The sequence below is a fragment of the Seriola aureovittata genome, chromosome 17 (genome assembly GCF_021018895.1).
Source record: "Seriola aureovittata isolate HTS-2021-v1 ecotype China chromosome 17, ASM2101889v1, whole genome shotgun sequence".
In the NCBI taxonomy this organism is placed as follows: Eukaryota; Metazoa; Chordata; class Actinopteri; order Carangiformes; family Carangidae; genus Seriola; species Seriola aureovittata.
The window spans coordinates 5,261,553-5,283,993 of record NC_079380.1 but is presented as its reverse complement, the minus strand read 5'-3'; the positions used below and the strand labels follow the sequence as shown (position 1 = coordinate 5,283,993).

The 22,441-nt window shown below is 41.9% G+C and overlaps 1 protein-coding gene across 3 annotated transcripts in view; it reads right to left on the bottom strand.

The window, feature by feature from the left end:
* Positions 1 to 12,362, bottom strand: part of znf385c (zinc finger protein 385C) — a 133,327-nt gene extending 120,965 nt beyond the window's left edge. For all 3 annotated transcript variants that reach the window (XM_056401975.1, XM_056401977.1, XM_056401976.1), the window contains exon 1: positions 12,269 to 12,362. The gene's annotated coding sequence lies outside the window, so the exon portion shown is untranslated. The remainder of the gene's footprint in view (positions 1 to 12,268) is intronic.
* Between the last annotated feature and the right edge of the window lie 10,079 nt (positions 12,363 to 22,441).

The window sequence follows — 22,441 nt, the reverse complement described above, 5'->3', positions numbered from 1 at the left end:
AAGCTTCAACTGAAGTGCTTGTCAGATGGTTGAACCGCTTTGGAAACACCCCCACCCCAACCCACCCACACCCACACACACACACACACACATACACACACACACACACCTCTCCGATGTCCGCGATGCACAATTTCTGTAACTTTTCCAAACTGGACATCAAGACGTTCGCGTCCACTTCACAAAGTCTTTGGCCAGCTGCATGGGTGTGAGAACGTGGGCGGGGTTTGAAGTTCTCTTTCACGCCCTCCACATGCAAACACTATGAAGCCCCTTCTAGGAGAGACATTGTCGGACGGCACACTGTGCGAACTACTTCTGAGTTTTGAGCATGACCCAGCCCTTACCTGGTAAGTGCCAACGACTTTGAAATCCTGTTCCCCCACTTTGAAACGTCTTCAAACCCGAGATATCCCTGGCGTCACCACTAGAGTTATTTTGCCTTGTCAATAAAGACATTATACAACTGTTTTTACGGAATGAGAGGTACTCGCCATGACTATTCCACTGATCTTAATGTGTAAAATTGGTTACCCTTTATCAATCTATATCATGAGTGGTTCCCCTGAGTGATCTGTCAGTCATTAGGTGAGAACCAAAAAACCACCTAATATTTGAGGCACTCCACCTCCCTTTAAAGCTGATTGTGGTTGCAGCATCAGGCTTGTACCTTGTTAAAAAGATCGTCTCCTTGGTCCCTCTTTAATTGGGATTGACATTTAAATGAAGTAGTTAATGTGTGCCAAGGACAGCGAATGCCGTGTTAACAATTAAAATGCTGCTTAATGGGGCATGCCAGAGCTATTTTGAGTGCATGTTGTGGGAGAAAGAATAGGGCATAGTCTATTAGTCAGAAACCAGAGCGTTTCCCTGAAGTGGGCCAAGGTCAGAGACACTCCTTCCTTTCTAGGCTAGCTGCTCATCATCCAGGCACTTCAAACCCCTGACTAAAGTCATTAACATAAACATCAACCTGGGAGAAGGCTTTTAGCATACAAAAAGTGGCAATTGAGGATATTCTGTCATTTATGTAACACCTCTCTAGGCATGTAGAAATGCAAGGGCTAGCAGCCTTACATGAGAGCTGAGAAGTGCCCTCAGGGCCCATTACTCCTCTCTTTGAAAGACAGGCTTCCTCTCAAATCTCAATTGCTCTCTCTCTCTCTCTCTCTCTCTCTCTCTCTCTCTATGGTATAAAGCACTATACAGTATGTCTGTGCTGTTTGAAAGACTTGGGCTCACAGGTACCGAGGAAGTTGGATCAACTTGGCCGGAGGTTTTGGACTTGGGAGATCACAGAGCGGACATGAAAAACAGGCAAGAAAGTAAGGAGCGTAGCAGCCGCCAAAAATCAGACGATACAGTGTGGCTAGGGGTCTCAAAGACGTTATGTGTGGACAGGAGGGGAATGGGATGGAGTAGAGAGAGCGCTGCGCCAGAGGGAGGTGGAGGGGGAAGTTAAATACAGAGCTCCAATGTATGTCCTTCCCACCAGTTCCCGTCCTTCTGCCTCCATTCCTCTAAAGGCTCCAGTGTGCTCCTGTGTCCCGGCCCAGAGGGGGAACAGGGCTGCTCTCTGTGCTTTCCATACCTTGTAAGGGGTCAATCTCCATGCAGGCAGCTTTCACTGTGTGCTTTTGGGGTTAGATGTGAGCCCAGGCCCGAGGTGGGCCCTGTGTTCATGTGCCACAGAAAAGTTTACAGTGAAGGAGGAGTACCTTGATACAGGCTGTGAAGTGGGCAGCCTGTCGAGATCCAGCAGAGGCAATGACTGAGCACAGTGTTACGAGTATGAAACAAATTCCTTGCGCTCGCTACATGTTTCCATCCTGCTGTCAGGAGGATTTTGAGCAAACTCATGAAAAGCTGCAAAAAAACAGTCCTCCAGTTTGTTCCACACTGCAAAACATGAGTGAGAGGGAAAATGAAGAGTCTTTGTAGAATTGACTGGCATCAGAAAAGTCGATCGCTCCATGGTACTGGCATTTTGAACTCTGTCCGCAGACATTTAAAAAGAGGTGCTTGATAATGGCAAATCAAAAATATTACACATTCAACTCATGGACTGTTTCCATCCAAATGTCTTTTGGATGCCTATTTTGCAAATAACTGTGTGTTTTAATCAGCTGTAGCTATGCAAATATAACAAGATTAAACTAATGAGCGGGCATCTCTTACAACCCTGAACTTCAAAACTGCTTCCCACTTCAGATGGCAGGTCATGTGCAACAAGCATCCCACCAGCAGGATGAGGACATTGCTTTGTGTTAATGTTGCTGTCATACAATATAACAAGACAAAACAACAAACACACCAAAAAGCAGCAGCTTGTCAGAGCAAAAGTTTGACTTTTTTGCGAAATGCAGTCACTCCCTTTCTGATGAAGAATTTGATGAGACGATCAAAACCACTCTCATACCTATACATTGCATATAAAGCTACCGCCAGCAGCTGGTTATCTTAAACACTTAAAAACAGGTAGACTGGCTCTGTCTAACTGAATCTGCAGCGGCTCCAACGCTCACAAATGATCTTATATCTAGTTTATATTATATTTAACGGACAGATATTAGAGTAGTATCAGTTTTCTCATCTAACTCTCTGCGAGTAACCAAATAAATATTAATCATTCATATATTTCCCTAAAACTTTTGGAATATATTGATTTATTTTATATGAATAACATGTAATATTCTTAACCTATTCATATTGTGTTGTAAGTCTGTGTGTTGTATTCCTTTGTCAGTTTGCATTTATGGATCAGGCTACTGATCAGCCCTGGTGGGATCAGCCCGATAAAAAGGCTTAAACAGAACAGTTATTTACTAATGCTGCACAGGAAATCTACTGATACTTTTAACCACCTCAGTGAACAAGGAAATTTTACTGGGATCCATCTGAATTCAGTCAATGTGTGCTACATGAATGCCCCATAAGAGTCCATAGGTCTCCAAGCACTGCATATGTGCCTTTACTGTAAATATGAGTAAAAGAGAAAATGAGAGAGCACGAGAGGTGATCTGCAGCCAGGACAGTCTCTTGTTCAGATGTTCCCTCCTGTGTTTTCTCTAAGTTTGCCATCAAAAAACATAGAGCCCAGAGAGAGGCTGTTCTCTTTCAATACAGCAATCACGTTATTGATTCCCTACAAACTTCTGTGGTTCAATTTGGCTTTGAAGAAGACAAGGCGCCTTGTTTAGATTCTTGCCTTGTTCCTTAGAACAGAGTCACTGGGCGGCAGATCCTCTACCTCTGTGTTCACACCACCGCGAGTATTAAGACACAGGTAGGTCCCGCCCCCCTCAGCTTCCTCTGAATGTCAGTCAACTGTAAGAATTAAAAAGAAGATGAAAAAAAAAACAGAGTACACATAGTCTTAAAAACAATTTGTGTAAAGATATTATACAGATGTCTAACTACATTTGCTCAGACAGTTCAAGTGAAACATCAACAATAAAAAGCAATGTAAGAGTTCAAAGCCAGACTGGTTGAATTATTGTAAAGAAATACATCCTTTTAAATGGAGTGGCTGTAATAAACTTTGTCTAAGAGCGCAGCAGAAAGTTATTACTGCAAAGCAGAGCTCGAGACTACCTAGAAGCATTTTTTAATACAATACTGTCAGAGAACTTTTAAAGTCACTATCTGTACTTTCCTCTCTGTTCACTCTCTCTTTTCCTTCCCAAGCTTCGGATGAACAAACTAAGTGCTGGCTATGTGCAGATCTTCCAGAGAGCAGGTGCATTCATTCCTCCACTCTCTTTATCTTTTGCCTCGCCTCCCTCTCTGACAGCAGTGTCGTTACGATTGTTAACCCAACCCCAGCAGCCCCTGTTTTGTCAGCAGAAAAGCTCCCAGGAGCAGGAGCACTGAAAGATGCCCCTTCTCTGTACGGAGAGGAAAAAAATATATGGTTCGATTACAGGGTCTGTCAGGCCAGTATGAGTTTGTGATGGCGTAAACAGAGCTGGGGTGGGATGGGGTGGGGTGGGATGGGGTGGGTGTCAGGGTGATAACTAATGTAGTACAAGTGGAGCTCTTTGTGGGCTCAGCTTTTGCCGCCTCATTCACTGCGTATTGCTTTGTTGAGAACTCAGACTGACCGGCACAAGTTCAAATTAAACTGTGAAAATGTGCAATGAATCACTGGTAGAAGCGGTCTTATACAACCTTGCCAGTCAACACTGGATATGCCGGATGTACTGTAGAAGCACTGACTCACCAAACAGGTAAGAAATGAGAGAGAGAGAGAGAGAGACAGAGACAGAGAGAGACAGAGAGAGACACACACAGAGAATCAATGCAGTTAACAGAGGAGATTTAGTGGATCAGTGAGTCGCTGTGTGCGTCAGCCGTGTGTGTGTTAAGAGCTGATGTCTCGGCTGCCGGTGCAGAGCTAAGAGGGATTTTAAACCGGGGGAAGTGCTGGTGTTAATGTGGGATCTTGAAGAGTAGAAAACTGGCCTTTCTTTCTTCATCCACTCTCAGCCCACCAGTTTGACACAGATGATAGGAGGCCCCAAGCAGACTGCAAAGGCACATCACCCCCCCCCCCCCCCACACACACACACACACACACACACACACACACACACACACACACACACACACACAGCAAAGCAAAAATGAAAGACACCTCAGCTATAAATGAGAGGAGAAAGACAGAGGAAGATACCACAGGAAGAAGACAAAACGTACACGCACAAATGACACACGCTCAGTTTCCTAGAGCTGCTTAGCCCACATATGGTAAGAGGGTGATAATCTGACTTTTAATCAAAGGCCAGCCCACCATTGATAGGTTTGCTAAGCCCCAGTTCATGGTGAGGAGCTGGCAGGCCTGAATTAAAGAAGGCAGCTGAATGGTACAAGCAATTCTGAGTCACCTGCTACGTCAATAGCGGCATCACAGGCCCTTCAGCATCACAAACGGCCGACCTGAGCCACACCCATCAATATCCAGCCTTCTTTCCTCACAGCCTGCATGGTTCACTGAGAACACAGTAAAACAAGAGCGTGTAGCCTCAGATCCAGCCCTCCAGACAGTGGCGGCTACTGTGATCAGCATGGATTAGATGTCTCTCTAGCCCTGATCAATGAGAGATGGAGGCGGGGGGGGGGGGGGGGGGGGGGGGTGGCTTGGTGGGGTAGAGGAAGCTTTGGTACCACCTCCTGCGGGCTGTAATGACTCTGACAGCTGATATCTATAGCTGCGGGAGGCAGGAGAGGAGCCGTTTGCTGTGCAGGAGATAAAACAGATCCTGCTCCTAAAGGACAGGCGCATGAATGTGGAATGAAAACCACAGACAGACAAACCACAGAAACACAGCAGCACATTCAGACACACACACACACACACACCGCCAGTGTGGAGTTCGATTAGTGGAAATAGTATGTTTAAAAAAGAAGAAAGAAAAAAAAGGGCAGTTAAAACATTATTTCTGAAATTGTTTTCCTGATAAAATTCATTTTCAGTGTGTATAATTGCTATAGCCATCTATCTCCAGCTCACTGCTTCAACGAGAAGAGCTTTGGTCAAGTGCAAGATCAGCGTGAAATTAATACATCCACTCTATGACACAGGTATGAGGCATTTCTGCATAAGAAAAAAAGAAAAGCTCCTCTGACTTGTTAATTATGTAGTTTTAGAGCAAATACTTGAAAAAAGAAGCTGTTAACATTTCACACTTGCGGAAGAAGCAGATTCATGTGCTTACTTCCTTCATAAACTATACACACCAAGACCAAACTGTGATGGAGCCACGAAACTCATGGGTACAGACAGTAACAAGTTCATCCCAGCTCCTGATATCTGAATGTAAAATACATGACACAGACCTGATCCAAATAACTGCGGGGTGCCTGTCTTTGCTGATGGCTGCGCGTGTTACATATTCATTATTATTTGCTGCTGTTTCTCATTTGGCTGACAGGAAAATGTCTTCAACCTGCTGCCGCAAAATTGTCATTTCAGATTTTTTTCCCCCCAAAACAGCTAAAAGATGAATGTTAAAATACGCCACAGTGTTTTCTATTCTATTTCTATTCCTTCTTTTATCTACACTGTAGACCTCCAGTGAGATCACAGTTTAGAAATGGACAATATAGTAAAAGCAATGACATTTTGATTCAAACCCTTGAAAGCAATAACCTCAGTGATAGTTTTTGCCATGTTGACATGTGGAGAAATTATAAACTAATGTGGCCCTTTACTACAGGAAAAAAAACACTACATAAGTGTAGGCCAAAGCCAAAGTTAAGTAAGGACAAACTGTGCTAAAAGGTACAATATCATTCAAAAGCTTTTAGAGAGAAGGGTGACTCTGAAATCCAGCCTCTGAATAATCCCCGGCAGCTAAATATCTTTACTTAAACTAATGCATTTTAGTCATTCAGATTCAGCAACCAAATAGACAACAGTGAATAGTGTGAGGGCATTATTCTTCACTGCAGCACTGCCTGGGATTTAACAGTAAAATCTCAACATGTACCACATGAGATGTCAACATGAACGCTGCGATCATAATCCTGACGGTGGAAAACCCTGGAAAGTGATGAGGACAAGGGCTCAACACACATTATCCAGACTGAGAAACCAGTCTTCTCGGCTATAAATAATCTTGACAGAGAAAGCAAATGCGTAACACTTTCCCCTTCTGTCAATATTGACGACTTTTATGCCCATGAGCAAGGCGACTAACCCACGGTGAGAGGGCTCCTACACTGAAAGACTGGAGTGGCTGTGTCAGGTGTGAATGTGTGTAGCTGAATGAACGTCTGTATGTGTGGCAGGGCGTTGCTGAAAAAAGCCATGCGTGCTCATCAAACCATAAATAAATGTAAACAAATCAATACCAGATACCACACACACACGTGCGCAGAGAGAGCGAGAGAGAGAGAGAGAGAGAGAGAGAGAGAGAGAGAGAGAGAGAGAGAGAACTACACACAATATCTGCATATTCATTAAAGGTGTCCATAAAAGCATGTCTCTGATCCAATGATTTTCGCCACCACCCTTCCTGCTGCCGGCAGCTGGACCCAAACAAGTGGTCTATTTAGCGTTTGTTGTTGTTGTGCGCAGTGGTTGAGGAGGTTTACCTGCCCAGAAACACTGAGCCAGTGTTCAACCCCAGTGCTCCGTCATTCACCCGCAGCTCAGCAGCATAAACGCACCACTGTGTGTGTGTAGCTCTAACACTGGGGCCACTGTCAGCGCGAGTCATTACACATGTGTGAGTGTGTGAGTGCATCTATGGCTCGTGGCGGTGACGCGGACTTCTGGTGCGTTCTGTTAATGAGGATAATGATTTCATAACAACCAATCAAAAGCAGATCAAATGAAGCTCAACGCAGATGCTGAATGAGCCACTGAAGAGGAATGGGCCCTGTGATTCTCCTGTAGGTGATTCTCCCTCCCACCAGCCATTCCCTTTCCTCCTATGCTCTAATTTCTCGCTGTCAGATCACCTACTGTTCGGGCACGGGGCTTTAAGGGGAGAGCGAGGTGTAAAAGGCATCATGAGATGATGGGGGAGGAATTACACAGTGACACAGAGAGGGTGAAAGTGAAATCTAAACCCAGTCTCCCCGGGGTCAGCAGTGTCACCTCTCCCGCTCCCCACCGAGGAGCAGGCAGCCTCTGCTGAGTCTATCCCCGGGGCTGAGCACTTCCGATCGGGTATGCCAGTCAGCCAGGCAGGGGGGTCGGGGGCGGGAGGGGGATTTCGACACGAAAAGGGCAGCCTGCGTGCCCCGAGGCAGGCTCCGTGCAGCTGCCAGAATCCCTGACCCCCGTCCAGTCAACCCCCATCGTGTGTCTGCCACCTCCAGCCCAGGCCAGTGGAGGGGGCTCAGAGGTGGAAGGGTACCAGACAGCAAGGGTAGGAGGGCAAGTGTTCATGCCATTTTGTAGAAATTTTCTCTTTTCATTTCACATTTTCACTCGCCCTGTCACTCCCCTGGAGCGTGGCAAGAAATTTGCTTGTTAAAGTCATTTGTGACACAACATCTGAACAAATGTGAAATGTGGAGATGATTTTGACATTTTTGATTTATCCTGAACAGCCCCGAAAATACATAAAATAAAATGCTGTGTAGATAACTCAATGATTAAGCAGTGACTTTTAAAATTGCGCTGTAAACCGTAAACCAGTTCAAAGAGCACAAGCCACATACACATGTCTAATCCATGAAAGCCAGTATTTCTGTTTTAAATGTATTTCTTGTGTGCTTCGCATTAAGAACCCTCAGCCATGACAGCACTGGATATGACAGTGCTGCTCTGCCTGGTCATGACAGGACAGTGATGTCCTCCAGTGCCAAGCTTCCCCCGGCTAATTGGGAATTAACTGTGTGTTTGTACTGGCAACTGGAAACACGACCAGCAAGTACATCACAGTTTTAGCACTAAACTTTTCAGAGAATCCAGCTAAAGGTCACTGTGCTTCTTTGATCGTTTTCAGCGTAGAATGAAATCAAGGGAAGCAACCACAGAGAGAGAGAGAGAGAGAGAGAGAGTGATAGAGGTCAACAAACATCCAAAAGTGTATAAATTCAGTCTCCAGCTGTGTGTGTTGCTAAGTGTGAGCAGGCTGGTCACCTTGTCTCAGCAGGTGATGATACCATAGAAAACAGCAGTAAGGAGGTGGATCAAAAGAGGGTCAAAGCAAAATAGCGAGAGGCCACTTGAACAACAGATGAGCAAAATCACAGAGAAAATTACAAGGTGAGAGAGAGAGAGAGAGAGAGAGAGAGAGAGAGAGCAAGCATCTGACAGAAAAAAAAATACTGCAAAATCATGCAGAAGAGAAAAAAGGATTCAGCAAACATACAAAGCAGTTAAATGTTTCTGGATAAGATGCCTTGCACATGCATTTCTCCACCGAGAACACTTTGACAAACAGTGGCAGAAAGCGCCGCAAATTCTTTAGGATACACATACAAGTTAACGTGTGCATACATGATGTTACGTGTGTGAGAGACAGGCCAGTCTGGTGTCCAGCCTGATCCCATCAGCGGGAGACGAGGGAAAGCCCGGGAGGTCAAGGAAAAGAGTTCTTGTCAACACACCAAGAGGGAGATGTTCTGCTTTGCCCTGCATTGTCGTCATAATGAGAACGTCACTGTAAACCACCCTGTATTACGTCCCTGTGGACTGTTACACTCGGCCTGTCGGGAACAGTTTACACTTTCTTCCATCAACGACGTGTGAGCTGGGAGGTGGATGCTTTTTTAAGTTCCTAAATTGTGCTAGTTTTATCTCTCTCTCTTGCTCTATGTTTACATCTTCCTGTCTCCACTCTTTTCTTTTCACTCTCCACTTCTTTTTTTTTTTCTTGCACACTTCCATCTGAGACCTGTCAGTTGTCTCTAGTAACCTGAGTAAAAGATGGAGTCAGTGTTTACAGTTCAACCTTCACGTGTGGTGCACTCTGATGCCATCTTCTCTGCAAAGTAACACTAACAATCTCAGAAAACCACGTCCAGAAAAGAACTAATCCTTTCAGTTCCCCGTGTGGATAGAATGTAGTGTGCAGCCCCTGTGTGACCCCCCTATCACATCTAGAATTAATGTTTTCTCTCAAATGAGAGCGATGAATAAGGGTCTTCAACGGTGAGTATTACAAGGAGCCTGAGGCGATTTATCTTGAAAAACTTCAACATTAAACTCTGGTCTATGGTTCACAAGAAGAAAGATGCCACTGATTCAAAGCAACACACTTGAAACTCTACTGTTGTGCATGTGCTTATATCCACAACCACGCAGGAGGATGTAGGTGTGGGTGGGTTATTGTGGCACACTGGGGTGGTTCAAATGAAGAGTTGTAGATGAGATGATGAAAGATGATCAAAACATACTGTCAGTGTTGCACTGAATGTGGTTGCTTGTTACATTGGGAGCTAATTAACACACAGATATTTGTTAAATCTTTCTGTTTAAATAATCACGCCCCTTTAACCTACTCAATGTGGTATTATCAGGAGCGCAAACATTGCTTTTTGTCTCCCTTCCTCTTTTGTCACACAGTCAAGCCAAACTCGTTAAAAATGTACATAGATAATTCTTTACACTGTTATTTAGAAATAACATTTAACAGAATAATTGAACTATTTAAAATATTGCCAAGATTTGAGACCAGATCAACCGATATCAAGTCATAAATCAAACTTTACTGCACCACAGTTTGAACTACTAGGTGTATAGCTAACCCACCTCCTCTTGAGAACAATATGCAGCCTACTATACATACATTTGTCAGCTAGTTAAACTCCTTCAACATGTTTTCTCTAAGACACTTGCATAGGGCCAGTAACAAAAGGAAATATGTGCAGTGTGTTAGTATTGATCCAACTTCCCGCTATGAATGTGACGTAACATTGGAGCAACCCCGAGCACGTCATGCTCTCAAGGAACACTGTTTTCATCTGAACTACTCTGTGTTGTTATAATTGACTGGGAAACCATAATAATCCCAAAATGAAAAAGGGAAGTATTTCCATCTTCGCCTTCTCATTTTTTGTTAGCCATAACAATGTCGCCGGCTTAGCCTAACGACTATGGTTTTAGGCAAGAGCCAACAGCCGACACAGTGCCAAAGTCTTCCAATTGGAAAACTGAAATTACTGTACTGTATCCCTGAAACCAAACGTCCTGCACCGGCAGAGTTATACACCATTACACAGCATCTCCTGTTGCACTACCTCCTCTAGTCTCTGTGAAAACTCTCAAATGCCAAACTCCCTCTGGCAGAAGATAAAAACAAAACAATAAAACACAAATGACTGTGAGAAACTTATTGCACACTTTATCATAACAGCAACACAGACGGCAGCATTTATCACGCAGGGCCATTCAGAGGGAGAAGCCAACTCTAAAAAGGCACTGTCCATAAATAAAGTCTCTACGAAGCAGACGCACTACGTCGATTTCTCTAAATCAATCCCGTAATATTTCACTTGATTTATCAGACCTCTTACGTGTTACGACAACCACAAGGTGCCAAGATTGCAGCAGGAGAGGTGATCAGTAGAACATTCAGCAGTTTTACATGCTCCGCCATGACCCTGATTGCTTTAGGAAGACTGACCGATTCCAGCATCTGTGCAGAATCGTACCCGTCTCTCTCTGTAAGGTTGTGATGATTGAATGTAATTTACCGGTTGTTTTAATGAAACAGACATGTCAAACTTCAAGAATTCTAAGGCTTTTAAAGGCTGTTAAATCTGTCATCATTGGTCCCAGGGGACCTTACCTGATGTAGAGTGTGTGCACAGAATTTATGCTCATCATGAAAACACCTTCTACGTGTCCCAGGTTTTGCCCACTTCAAAGGCAATGAACCCTGCACTGTCCAGTCTGTTTTAATATGTAGCTTTATGCTCATCATCACAACGTCAATATAAACCATGAAGCATGTCTTAAAGAAATATTATTTCCTGAACACCAACAGAGGTGATAGAAACTCTACAAATACTGATGAGTTCAATATAATTCAATTAATAGATTCCATATTTAAGTCTGTACAATGTTGGAACTGTCAATGGATTCAACTGATTTTCCTTTAAAGAAAGTGAATATTTTATTTACTATAATTACACAAAATGTCATATCAATATATTGCAGTGCGGAGCAGAAAGTGCACAAGGATAACTTATTGACCATTTTCAATGTAAAAAAAAAAAAACTATTATATGAGATGACAAAAGGAAATGCTTCCAATATCGACCCGCAGCTGACTATGAATATGAATAATTAGTACAAGTAGTAGGACATCCAACCGCTTCTTTGGTTAGAATTTACCAAAGACAACGGGAAAAACTCTTACACTGCTACGGCTCCCTGCATAATGACTTTATAATCTTGTTGTTTTTTATTTATTTATTCATTAATCCTTGATATTAGTATAATAACCTCTTCCTTTATCCTCCATAAACCACTTCAAAGTATCTTTCCTACGGGACGACAAGTGTGTAAAAGGGGATTAGACGTCTGGTGCTGTTGATGCGCAATTACGCATAAACTCTAAAATTAAGTCTTTTTCCAGACCGCACGCGCGGTTAATCCACCAGTCCAAGCACCGAGTGAAATAAAACTTTACCACAATAAATCTTAAATATACTCCCGCCTTTCAGAAACCAGCAAAACCGTACACCTGAAACTACCGCATCAGGTCTCAGTTCAGCCAAATCCAAACTTTTTTTTTTTTTCAGAGACAGAATTGACTCTCACATGTGACAATGAGAGAGGACACAAAGCGCTTCGCCTTACCGGTCCCGTTCCGTTTCCGACTTTCCCGGTGCTCGTCCGTGCTCGGCAACACTGGAAACAGATTGGTAAAGACTGGCTGCCAGCGCAAAAAGCAGATCTGTCCGGCGCAGCGGTTTAGTCAAGACAGTCGCAGTTAGGCAAACTCGGGCCGGAAAAGTCTTTTCATGATAAAAGCACAGAATGTGTCTGCACCGGTAGAGAACCATCTGTCGCCACAGCTGTGAAGTTAAATTGAGAGTAAACATTAAAACAAACGTACTCAACGGCTGGACTTGTTTTTATTGTTTTTTACTTTATCTTTTTTCCCAGGACCTGTAGGAGGCTATGTTTATCATTGGAACCCACCAAAAAGCTTCTGCACTATAGCAAAGCATGTTACAAAGACCATTTACAACACAACTCAACATTTATGTAGTCTACAGGCTTTACACTGCTTTTCTTTTCTTTTTTGAACTGACTTTATAACCCAACAACCGTATATTAAATATAGTTTTATTTTGAAATGCACGGGCAGATGTCTTCTCTATTTCACTGATTGTGACTTGACTCTGGTCAGTTCACACAGATGGTGCAGCTCCAGCAGCAACAGTCACGGTCCAGACCTAAACTGTCTTACACTTGTCCCCATAATTAACAATAACAATATGGATAGTACAGTCTAATGTAAATATGAAGTATATACAACGTGACAAAACTGTCTAATTTCTTATCATTTTCTCTCAATCTCTCTTTCTCCCCAAACATGCTTTTATGTGTAATGTATGTGTCATACCACGCAGATCTTTATTATTTCCCACCAGAAATAAGTGAGTTAAATTTCCATACAAGAGAACAAATCAATGCACTGATTAATTTGGGACATTTATGTGCCTGTAAATAATTACTGGCAGCACAACAGTAGCATTTGACCTTATATTGCATTGACATGTTTATCTGCCTTGAAAGTGAATATCATTGGTCAAACCTAATGTGACAGACAGTGTATAGTCTACTCATTGAGGTGTTTATGCTGGCAGATTTGAACAGTTTCCCAGACTCCAAAATAGTTACTGCAGGGACAATAAACATACCACAGTGCCAGCCTTGTTCTCCTCAGCCAAGAAAAACATTGTTTAGTATGCTGAGTTTGCTGATGATACGATTTAAATACCAGTTTTAGGGCCTTTTTATAGTCCAGTTGCACCATTAAATTTCATTTTCCAATTGGCTTTCATACTGATTTTGATCTGGTGTGATTTACAGAAAGGCAACTGCCTTGATTACAATGTGTGCAGCCCCTTTACAGTAGCATGACTCCAACTGACAGAAAAGCAAAGAGGACATGCTGTCACCAGTAAGGTGATGGATACTCATGGCTCTCCTATTTATGAGCACTAGATATGTCCTTCTTCATGCAAATGTGCTGGCACTCAAACAAGCAGTGATCATAAAAATAACCCACAGTCAAGATCATGGGGAGCACAGTGAATGAAACACAACACCGCCGTCTCTCCCCACTAACACCAGCCATTCCCACCTCGAAGATGCCCGGAAAGTCCTTCATCATTTTTTATCATTTAATCATTGGTGTTCAGTCTTTGAAGAATCAAACGTGCCAGAACTCCTGTCTCATTTTCTGATAATTTAGTTTCCCAAGCTCCAGTGCAAGTCCTCTCTGCCTGCACGCTGAGCCACTGGTAATGGCTAAAGGGCAGGATGTAAGCCAAATTCAGAGCCCTAAGAGGTATCTGGCTGGTCACCCTGCACCCCATGAAACCAGTGTGCACCTGCCTCACATGGTTCCAGACCACACTGTTGGCGCAACTTGCCCTTTCAGTGCAGACAGTGCTCATTATAGACTGCTTATAGTGGTAAATAAAGAGATTGGTAAGCTGTAACATTTGTCCAGTGGTGGTCATCATCATAAGGCAACGACCAATATAAAGAAAAGCAATGATAAGAGAAGAGAAGCCCCTTAAAAGAAAAAAATGACAATTTGGGAAAATACATTTACTTGTTGTCTCGCTAAGAATCAGATGAGAAGATCGATACCACACTTGTGTCTGTACAGTATGAAACCACAGCCAGCAGCCTGTTAGCTTAGTTCAGCACAAACACTGGAAACAGAGGCAAACAGCTCAGCCCAGCTTTCCCCTTTAAAGGCAGAGTAACCTGTGTGTGGGATGTTGTCATCAAGTCGTCATGGGAAGTAGATCTCCCTCTTGTGTCTGTGAGTAGGAAGGTACCGCATGCTATTGCAGTCGCAGCAATACTACACGCTACAGGTAGTCAGTGAAAAGTGTCCAGATGAGCTTAGGATAGTAGCAGTGTGGAAAGTCAGGAATTGTGTTTGGGAATAAAGTTATTCCAAACGCCAGTTCAATGCCTCATAATTCCTGGAGCCAGCATTGGGCGAGGGCAGGGTACAACCTGGAGGTCGCCAGTCTATCATAGGGCTGAAATATAGAGACAAACAACCAGTCACACTCACATTCACACCTATGGGCACTTTAGAGTCACCAATGAATCTAATGTGCATGTCTTCAAACCCAAGACCCTCTCACTGTAAAGCGACTAGGGTTGTCATGATACTAGAATTTCAAACCCAATACCAACACCCAGGAAATACTCGATACTCGATACCCATTTTCGATACCACGGGGAGAAAAAATGACCCTAACCGTTTTTTTAAATAAACATTAGAACAATACAAATAATAACATCAATGACAACATTATTTTTAGGTTGAGGTAGTGCAAAAAAACAACAGTAACCTTACTGTCAGGTGTATATATATATGACATGTATATGTATTCAGCTACAGCCCTGTTTATTTTATGTGCTTCTGGTGACTTTACACCATATTTTCGTTGCTGATCAAATAGAGTTGGTAGTGTAGGCTGCCGCTGTTTCTGTCTAGTTGCTGGTCGAGTTTTCTTGGCTTCAACCTGGGACTTTAAGAGAAATATAACACTTTTCAGATGCAAATAATTTTGTTATCCTGTTAAATTAACACCGTCTATTAACGTTATAGACGGGCAGGACTGATAACGTTTGCTGCCTAGCTCCCACATTAACATTAGTTGTTTTATTATTAGCCATAGCCGCTAGACGCTAGCTTAATGATAACTTAACAGACAGCTAATGTGGCTATTGGCTAATTGCTAATATTTAAACCGCGAATGTTAATGTGTGCTGCTGCTGGCCAGGTAACATAATTATGCAAAAATAATCCAAACGGCACTTTTTCCAATTTCAACTAAAATGGGTTGTGAAGGTCCTTCAGCAGCACCGCTTGTTAATTTAGTTTTACGCTGGCAATGCCAGCTCAGTGTTGTGACTGTCAACTAGTGCTCATGTGTTCAGCTGCTAGTGAGGGGAGCGGCTGTGTGCCTGCCTGCCTGCAGTGGTGCTGTATGAAGTTGTGTTTCAACTGGAGGAGGTGAAGACGGCACTCTTGGTATCGATACTATTGGACGAGTATCTAATCCGATACTAATTTTTAGATTAGTATTGATTAGTATCTGAGTATCGATTTTTTTGACAACCCGAAAAGCAACAGTGATAACCACTGTCCCACCGTGTCGCCTTGTACAAAAATCCAATGTGTCAAAATTAGTATTTGCAGTTTTACTGGGGGTTAGGGTAAGTCTGACTATTTCTTGGCCGGGACCAGTCACTTCATAGAGACTTCTCCTGGCCAAGAAATAAGTCTAGTACTTAACACCCCATGAAACAGAAATTGTTTTTACCCTTTAGTTTTTGAACAAATTAAACAAATGATGCATAATCAGTTAATTAGCAAGCTTTAGAGGTGCTGGAAGGTGGACTTTGTTACCTTTTGGACAGAGCCAGGCTAGCTGTTTCCCCCTGTTTCAAGTCTTTGTGCTGAGCTAAGTTAGCCCAGCTGTCGGTTGTTGCTTCAGATTTATTTATGAGAGTGGTATCAATCTTCTCATCTAATTCCGGGCAATATGTCAAACTATTCCTTTAAAGTTCCATATTAAATATAACTTATGTACATTATAAAGTCTTGTCATAAACATCTGTCAGAATAATAAGGCAGAAAATGATTTATTACCATGTAATGCATTTAATGTACTTGTGTTTCTTCTTGTGTTTTCTGTATCTGCATACAAACATACTGTATAATCTTTAAATAAATAAATCACCTCTAGGTCTGTAGAACTGTACAGCAAATCCATAAATCTTGACAGGTCTCTATAGCCTCACACACTCCCACTCACACTGTTCTCAACAACCTGTCCATGCGTCAACCTGGTTTCCACAGCAACTGAAGTGCCAAGCTGTGTCCATTCAACATGAACTTTAAAACCCCATCTTTAAATGGAGCCTTTGATGGACCAGAGTGAGTAGATTCAGACATGAGCAAAACAAAAGGAAAAGCAGGCAAAGGACCGATGACACTCCAGGCAGCTGATTAACTTCAGCATGAGGGTAGCGGGAATATGAAGGAAAAACAGGAATATGGAAATGATAGGTTAAAAAAAAAAAAGGAGAGGAATGCAGGAAAAGTCCTGCTGAGTGGCTCCACTTAGATCCAACATTTCCTTTGGATTTCTACACACATTTGTGTTCACCTTCTCTATAACAGTGTGCAGCTCTAGGATTCACTCTGCATCTTTTGTAAAAGAAGAAGACTTGTTGTTATCTTTCATTTAAAAATACATGCATCTTAAAGCAAATTTACACTCTGGGCTCATTTGATGCTGTGTCCTGTGCTGTCCTTTGACAGTATCTGAGGGCAGGTTTTTCCTCTTCATAGTAAAATGTCCTTCTTTTCACAGACGCAACACTCCACTGTAAGGAGCACTTTTTTCTTTACACATTCAGTCCTGATTCTGAATGACGGCAGCTCTCAATAATGATATTTCACGGCTCTGTGGAAAGTGCCACTCCAGTGTGACTGTTGTATACCTGGCTACTGCACTGTAACACACTGAGCTCAAAGGGAAATAAGTCATGGATTTAATGTGCTCTGTATAAAAAAAAAATGGGAGCCCACTTAAAATCCCATAACCCACTGCAACATGAGTTATGGTTTACTTTTGCACAGCTCCGTTGCCCCGTTCATGGTCACTTGCCCTTGGCATTGGTTTTAATTAGAAGGGTCCAGTGCGATTACCACTGAGCTCATTACGTTGGCTGGCCATCGAGGCAATTATGGCAAAATAGGCTGGTACAAATTAGCGGGCCGCACACTGACTTAAGTAAGAGGATAAAAAGCAAAGGCACATCAAAACAAACACGTTTCAGTGGAGAAGACACTTCGTTACAGTTTCCTTTTCCTGGAAGAGAAATTGCTTGATAATCTGCACCACTGACACTGTCAGTCAGACTTCAGTTGTCCATATAGGTCAAATCAATATTCTAGATGCCTGCAGTGGGACAGACTCATATATGACTGACAGTTACCAAATGAAGAATCACTGCTGAAGATGGAGAGGGGGGAAGCTGTTGCTTTGATATGAGAGAAGTGCAGAAAATTAAAAAAGGAGAAATCTACATAGTTAGTTATAATATAAGATATATGAGGTCAATGTTGGCATTTTATTAAAAATCAAATATTCAGTCAGTGCCAATTTTTATTCTATTTTCATATTTTATTCATTCGATGCTCAGAGTTTAATGTTCAACTGATGTTTTTTTTAATAAATTAAGACTCAACTCAACATTTTTCCAACCATTAAACAAATATTGTAGGTAAAAGATCTTTCAAGAAAAACATTTACTAAACTATTAGTGGCACATGATGGATGTAATGCCATCCAATACGAATAATTATAGAACATCATTACAGAAGTATCAGTTGGTCAGTGGTGGTTTCACTCCAACCAGCTTCAGCTTTTCTTGATAGTATGCACTGTTAAAATCTTTTGGTCTTACTTTTTATAGAATTACTGCTTCGTGGTTGTATGCCTCCGCCACTCAGACTAGTTTCAGGTTACATTCTGTTCATCCAGAATCATATATAATATTAACCATTTGTGTGAAATTTTGTCATAATTGCTGTGTGAATTGCTTGGTTATGGCTAAAAACCTGATTCATGCGGTTACAGTGACCTTGACCTTTGACCTCCAAAATCTAATCACTTTGTCCTTGAGTCCATGTAAACGTTTATGCGAAATGTGAAGAAATTTCCTCACAGCATTACTGAGATGTTGCGTTCAAGAGAATGGTACAAAAGGAGGGACAGACAAATTGAAAACATAATGGCCTGGCTGTCGCTGGCGCAGAGGCATAAAAAGATTTACAATAACTGCCGATATTTCTAAATTGACACAATGAATTTTGGATGAGCACCTTCAACAAACTCATCAGTATTTTGAAATGAATGCGTTAAGTGTTTGAAGGCAGATGTGCACTGATTGGATTAGTATGCACACTATAAACCTTTACACATCACACAAGGGTTTCAATGTGACTAAAATTACATGACTTCATCAGGTCCTATTTACCTGAGTAATAGAGTCAATTATACAGCAGTAATATGTATTTATTATAATTAAACAAAATGTGTGTTAATAGTTATAGTATGACATGTTAGCCCTCCAGAGTCTCCACTATGAAGAGGGGTCTCCCGCCTTTACCTCCCCCCTCTTTGCTGTTGTGGGCCCACTTCAGGGAGCGGTAAGCAACAACATAACGATCAGAGAACTTGCCGTGTTTTAGCCTTTCTGTTAAATTACATTCATGACCTGAATTGCTATCTTAAATTTATTGTGTAGTACACTAACATATTGTGTTATTTAATCTGTGTAGGAGCTAAATTACATGTTCCCAATTGACCGGAGGATTTTACTACTGATCTCTTTTGTCACAATAAACGGAGATCCCCTATATTAATATTAGTGCATTAAATGACAAACCCGACATACTGTAGGATTTTGTCTTCTGTCATAACATGAGTTACTGCCACCATACGCCAACAGCACCCATAGCCCAACTGTCTTGTGTGATTTATAACTTGGCAATTAACCTCCCAGAGCTGCAAGTGACTTTCATGGAATTTTTCCAAGCGAGGGGGACACAGCACCAAACGGAGGAGCAAAGTCTCCGAGCTCTCACACTACCACTACACACTATCAGACTTCTATTCCACAGGGAGTAACGAGGAAGCAAAAGCTATACATATTAATAAGTAGGAATGACTATTCCCACACCTTTTACTCAGAGGAGTCTGCCGCTGAGCTGAACCACTGTCAGTTCACCAGGACACTCACCCTCTGGTATGTATAGCTTATGTGAGCATATTTCTACAGTCTGGAAATGGTTTATTGTATTCGGTCGGCTGAGAGTAATCTAAACGCAGCTACGAACTGCTCATCTTCTGGGTCTGGGCAATGACCCCTGCATGAGAGTCCAGAGAAGCACTTCACTGAGTAAAAACTGACGCATTTATACTCTTTAAACTACATTATAGATGACTGCTGACCGGGTCTCAACAGGTCAAATTGTCACAGTGGCATGCGGCAGCCATCTTCACACCTCTTCTCTGTTGCACTGTAAACTCTCCAATGGTCAATAAACCATAAAGCACTTGTGTTCACTCCATCTTTCTGGCCATTATTAGATGGCTGTTTATTGATTTCAATAAGATGACTAATATTTTATTTCAATAATACAGGGAATTCTTGATATTTCATGTTTAACCAATCTAAACTCGTAGCTAAAGCTTAAAATAAACCAAAGTTTTGCCTCAACAGGAGTAAGTGAATCACCATATGATCTCTTTGAAAAAGCCTTGGGAGGATAGTGAATGCAGCGAATGGTAGAATAAAATTAATACTCAAATAACAGTGCACATATTGATATCTCATTCGCACCCATATCAGCCCATCTTGGCCTATTCAAAAGTAATGAAACAGTCTTAGCTCATGAACCCACAGCCTCACTTAATTACAGAGAGACAGATTTACAGGAAAGAAAATGCAAAGATAAGTTGAACACATTTGTGTCTTCACCAAGTTTCTCATTATGGAGACAATGTTGTACTACAAAAGAAAAACCGTGCATAAAAGAAAAATAATATACTCTAGCACTCTTCGCAGCTCAGCAAAAGACTAATTTGTACGAAATGAGGCTGCTCATAATCAGGGCCTATTAGCTGCATCTACTGATATGATCAGCCCTCTTCTGGCTACACAGCCACATGGAAGTCATTTACTTTCTCCCAGTTTCTCCTCAATTCTTTTTGTCTGATCATCATGTGATAAGTTCTCATCCAGCAAAACAGTGTAGTAACAACTACTAAGTTAAACATTTTCATCAGGAAATGAGTCGGAGGAGAGGTGTTACATAGAAAGAGGCCAGAACATACAAAGAGATATCCACATGCTGCCTGTAATTGCAATTCAAAACATTTTCACACAGTAATAATATTTTTGATCTGATGTTTTGTTTTGGTGTTTTACTTTCTTGCTATGTTTCCATGGGTTTATGCTTGGGTTTCCTTCCACAGTCTGAAGATATGCAGGCTGAATTAAGTGGAAACTCTAAATTGGCCTGTGGGCTGTGTTTGTCTATGTGGTGGCCTTGTGATGGACAAGCAACTCGCCAGGGTGTTATCCTGCTTTTTAGCCATGCTAGCGGTATGGCTCTGTGCATGGCAGTGGCGGTCTGTCAGTCTGAAATATCTCATTAGCTATGACATGGATTGCAATTCAACTTTGTGCAGCCATTAATAGTACCCAGAGGATGACTTTTCCTGTAGCGCCACCAAGATATTGACATTTGTGGTGTTGAGTAAAAGCTGAATGACTATTGGATTGTAATGACTTTTGGAACAGCCAATAATATCAACCTCAGAATGAATTCTAATAACTTTGGTGATTAATTTAATGCTTCCTCTAATGATCAGTACATATTTAAATTTGTCAAATATTTTTGGTTATAACCGAAAATGAATAACATTCCCATCAGCCTCGGCTGCACACTTGCTAAAATACTATGTTTATTCTAATATATTAACATGATAAAATGCTAATCTAAGATGGTGAACATGGTAACCATTACCAGTGTTGTGCATGAAGGCGCTAAATGAGCGCTGTTCATTGAACATGCTCATTTTTTGGTGAACGAGGAACTGAACATATCTGTTTGCTGCTAATGAACGTGAGCGTCGTTCACTCAGGCGAGAGTTAACACTCACACACCAGACAGTAGTGAAACAAAAAGGTCTTTGCCACCCGCCAAAACAAACACCAGGGGCCGGTTTCACAAAGACAGACTTTGACTGTGGCTTAAATGTAACAAATAGTCAGACCTCAGACGGACGTCTGAATTCATCTGCTGCACAAAGCAGTTTAGTTCTTGACTATCTTAAGCTGGACTGTGGTACAATGAATTCTGGGACTTTTTTTCAATATAAAAAAAAATTTCTGACCAAGGAACCACATCCAACCATCAGCTCTGTTTACTCCAGAAAATGTTTGTCTTTTGGAAGAATTCAACAGTGACAAAGACATTTTACTAGAAGAGTGAAACAATAAAAAGAAAAGTCTGATTTGGAAAAAAAAAAAACGGTGCTGTCTCTAAAAACTCTGTCCTCCTTCTTGTTGCTCTCTCCATAACAATGTTAGCAAACCACAAATTATGAGCCATATTTTCCTGTTTTTTGTTAACTGGTGCTATTGGTCAGCGCAGGTGTCACTGATTACCATGTTGCCATGGTAACACTGGTCTTAAACTTCAGTTAGCCTGGGGGTAAGATTTTAATATTTTTGGCTTAAAATTAGTCAGTCTTTATTTTTATGAAACAGTCTGATTTGCAGTAGATTTATCTATGAAATGAAGAGTGGACCAACACTACAGACCAGTCTAAAATACCTCTGTGAAACCAGCCACAGAAGAAAAAGAACAGTATTTTACAGCCGCACACAAGAGTTTACAGCACCCAGCGTGAGTCAGGTGCCTTATCTAGTGCTGGCAATACAAACAACAGACCTACTGATGCTGCTGAAGTCAGTTCATATGAACATTTGAAGACTTTCATGAACAAATCAGTTCAGATTCCAACAGAAAAAGTCTCACCACCGGGTGAATAAACAACCACATCACTAACAAATTTCAAATAATACATCAAGTTGAAGCATCCGACCAGTCTTTTGAAATGTCTGCCAGTGAATGATGATCACAAGAAATAATGAAAGGGTCTGAGTCAAACTCGCAGC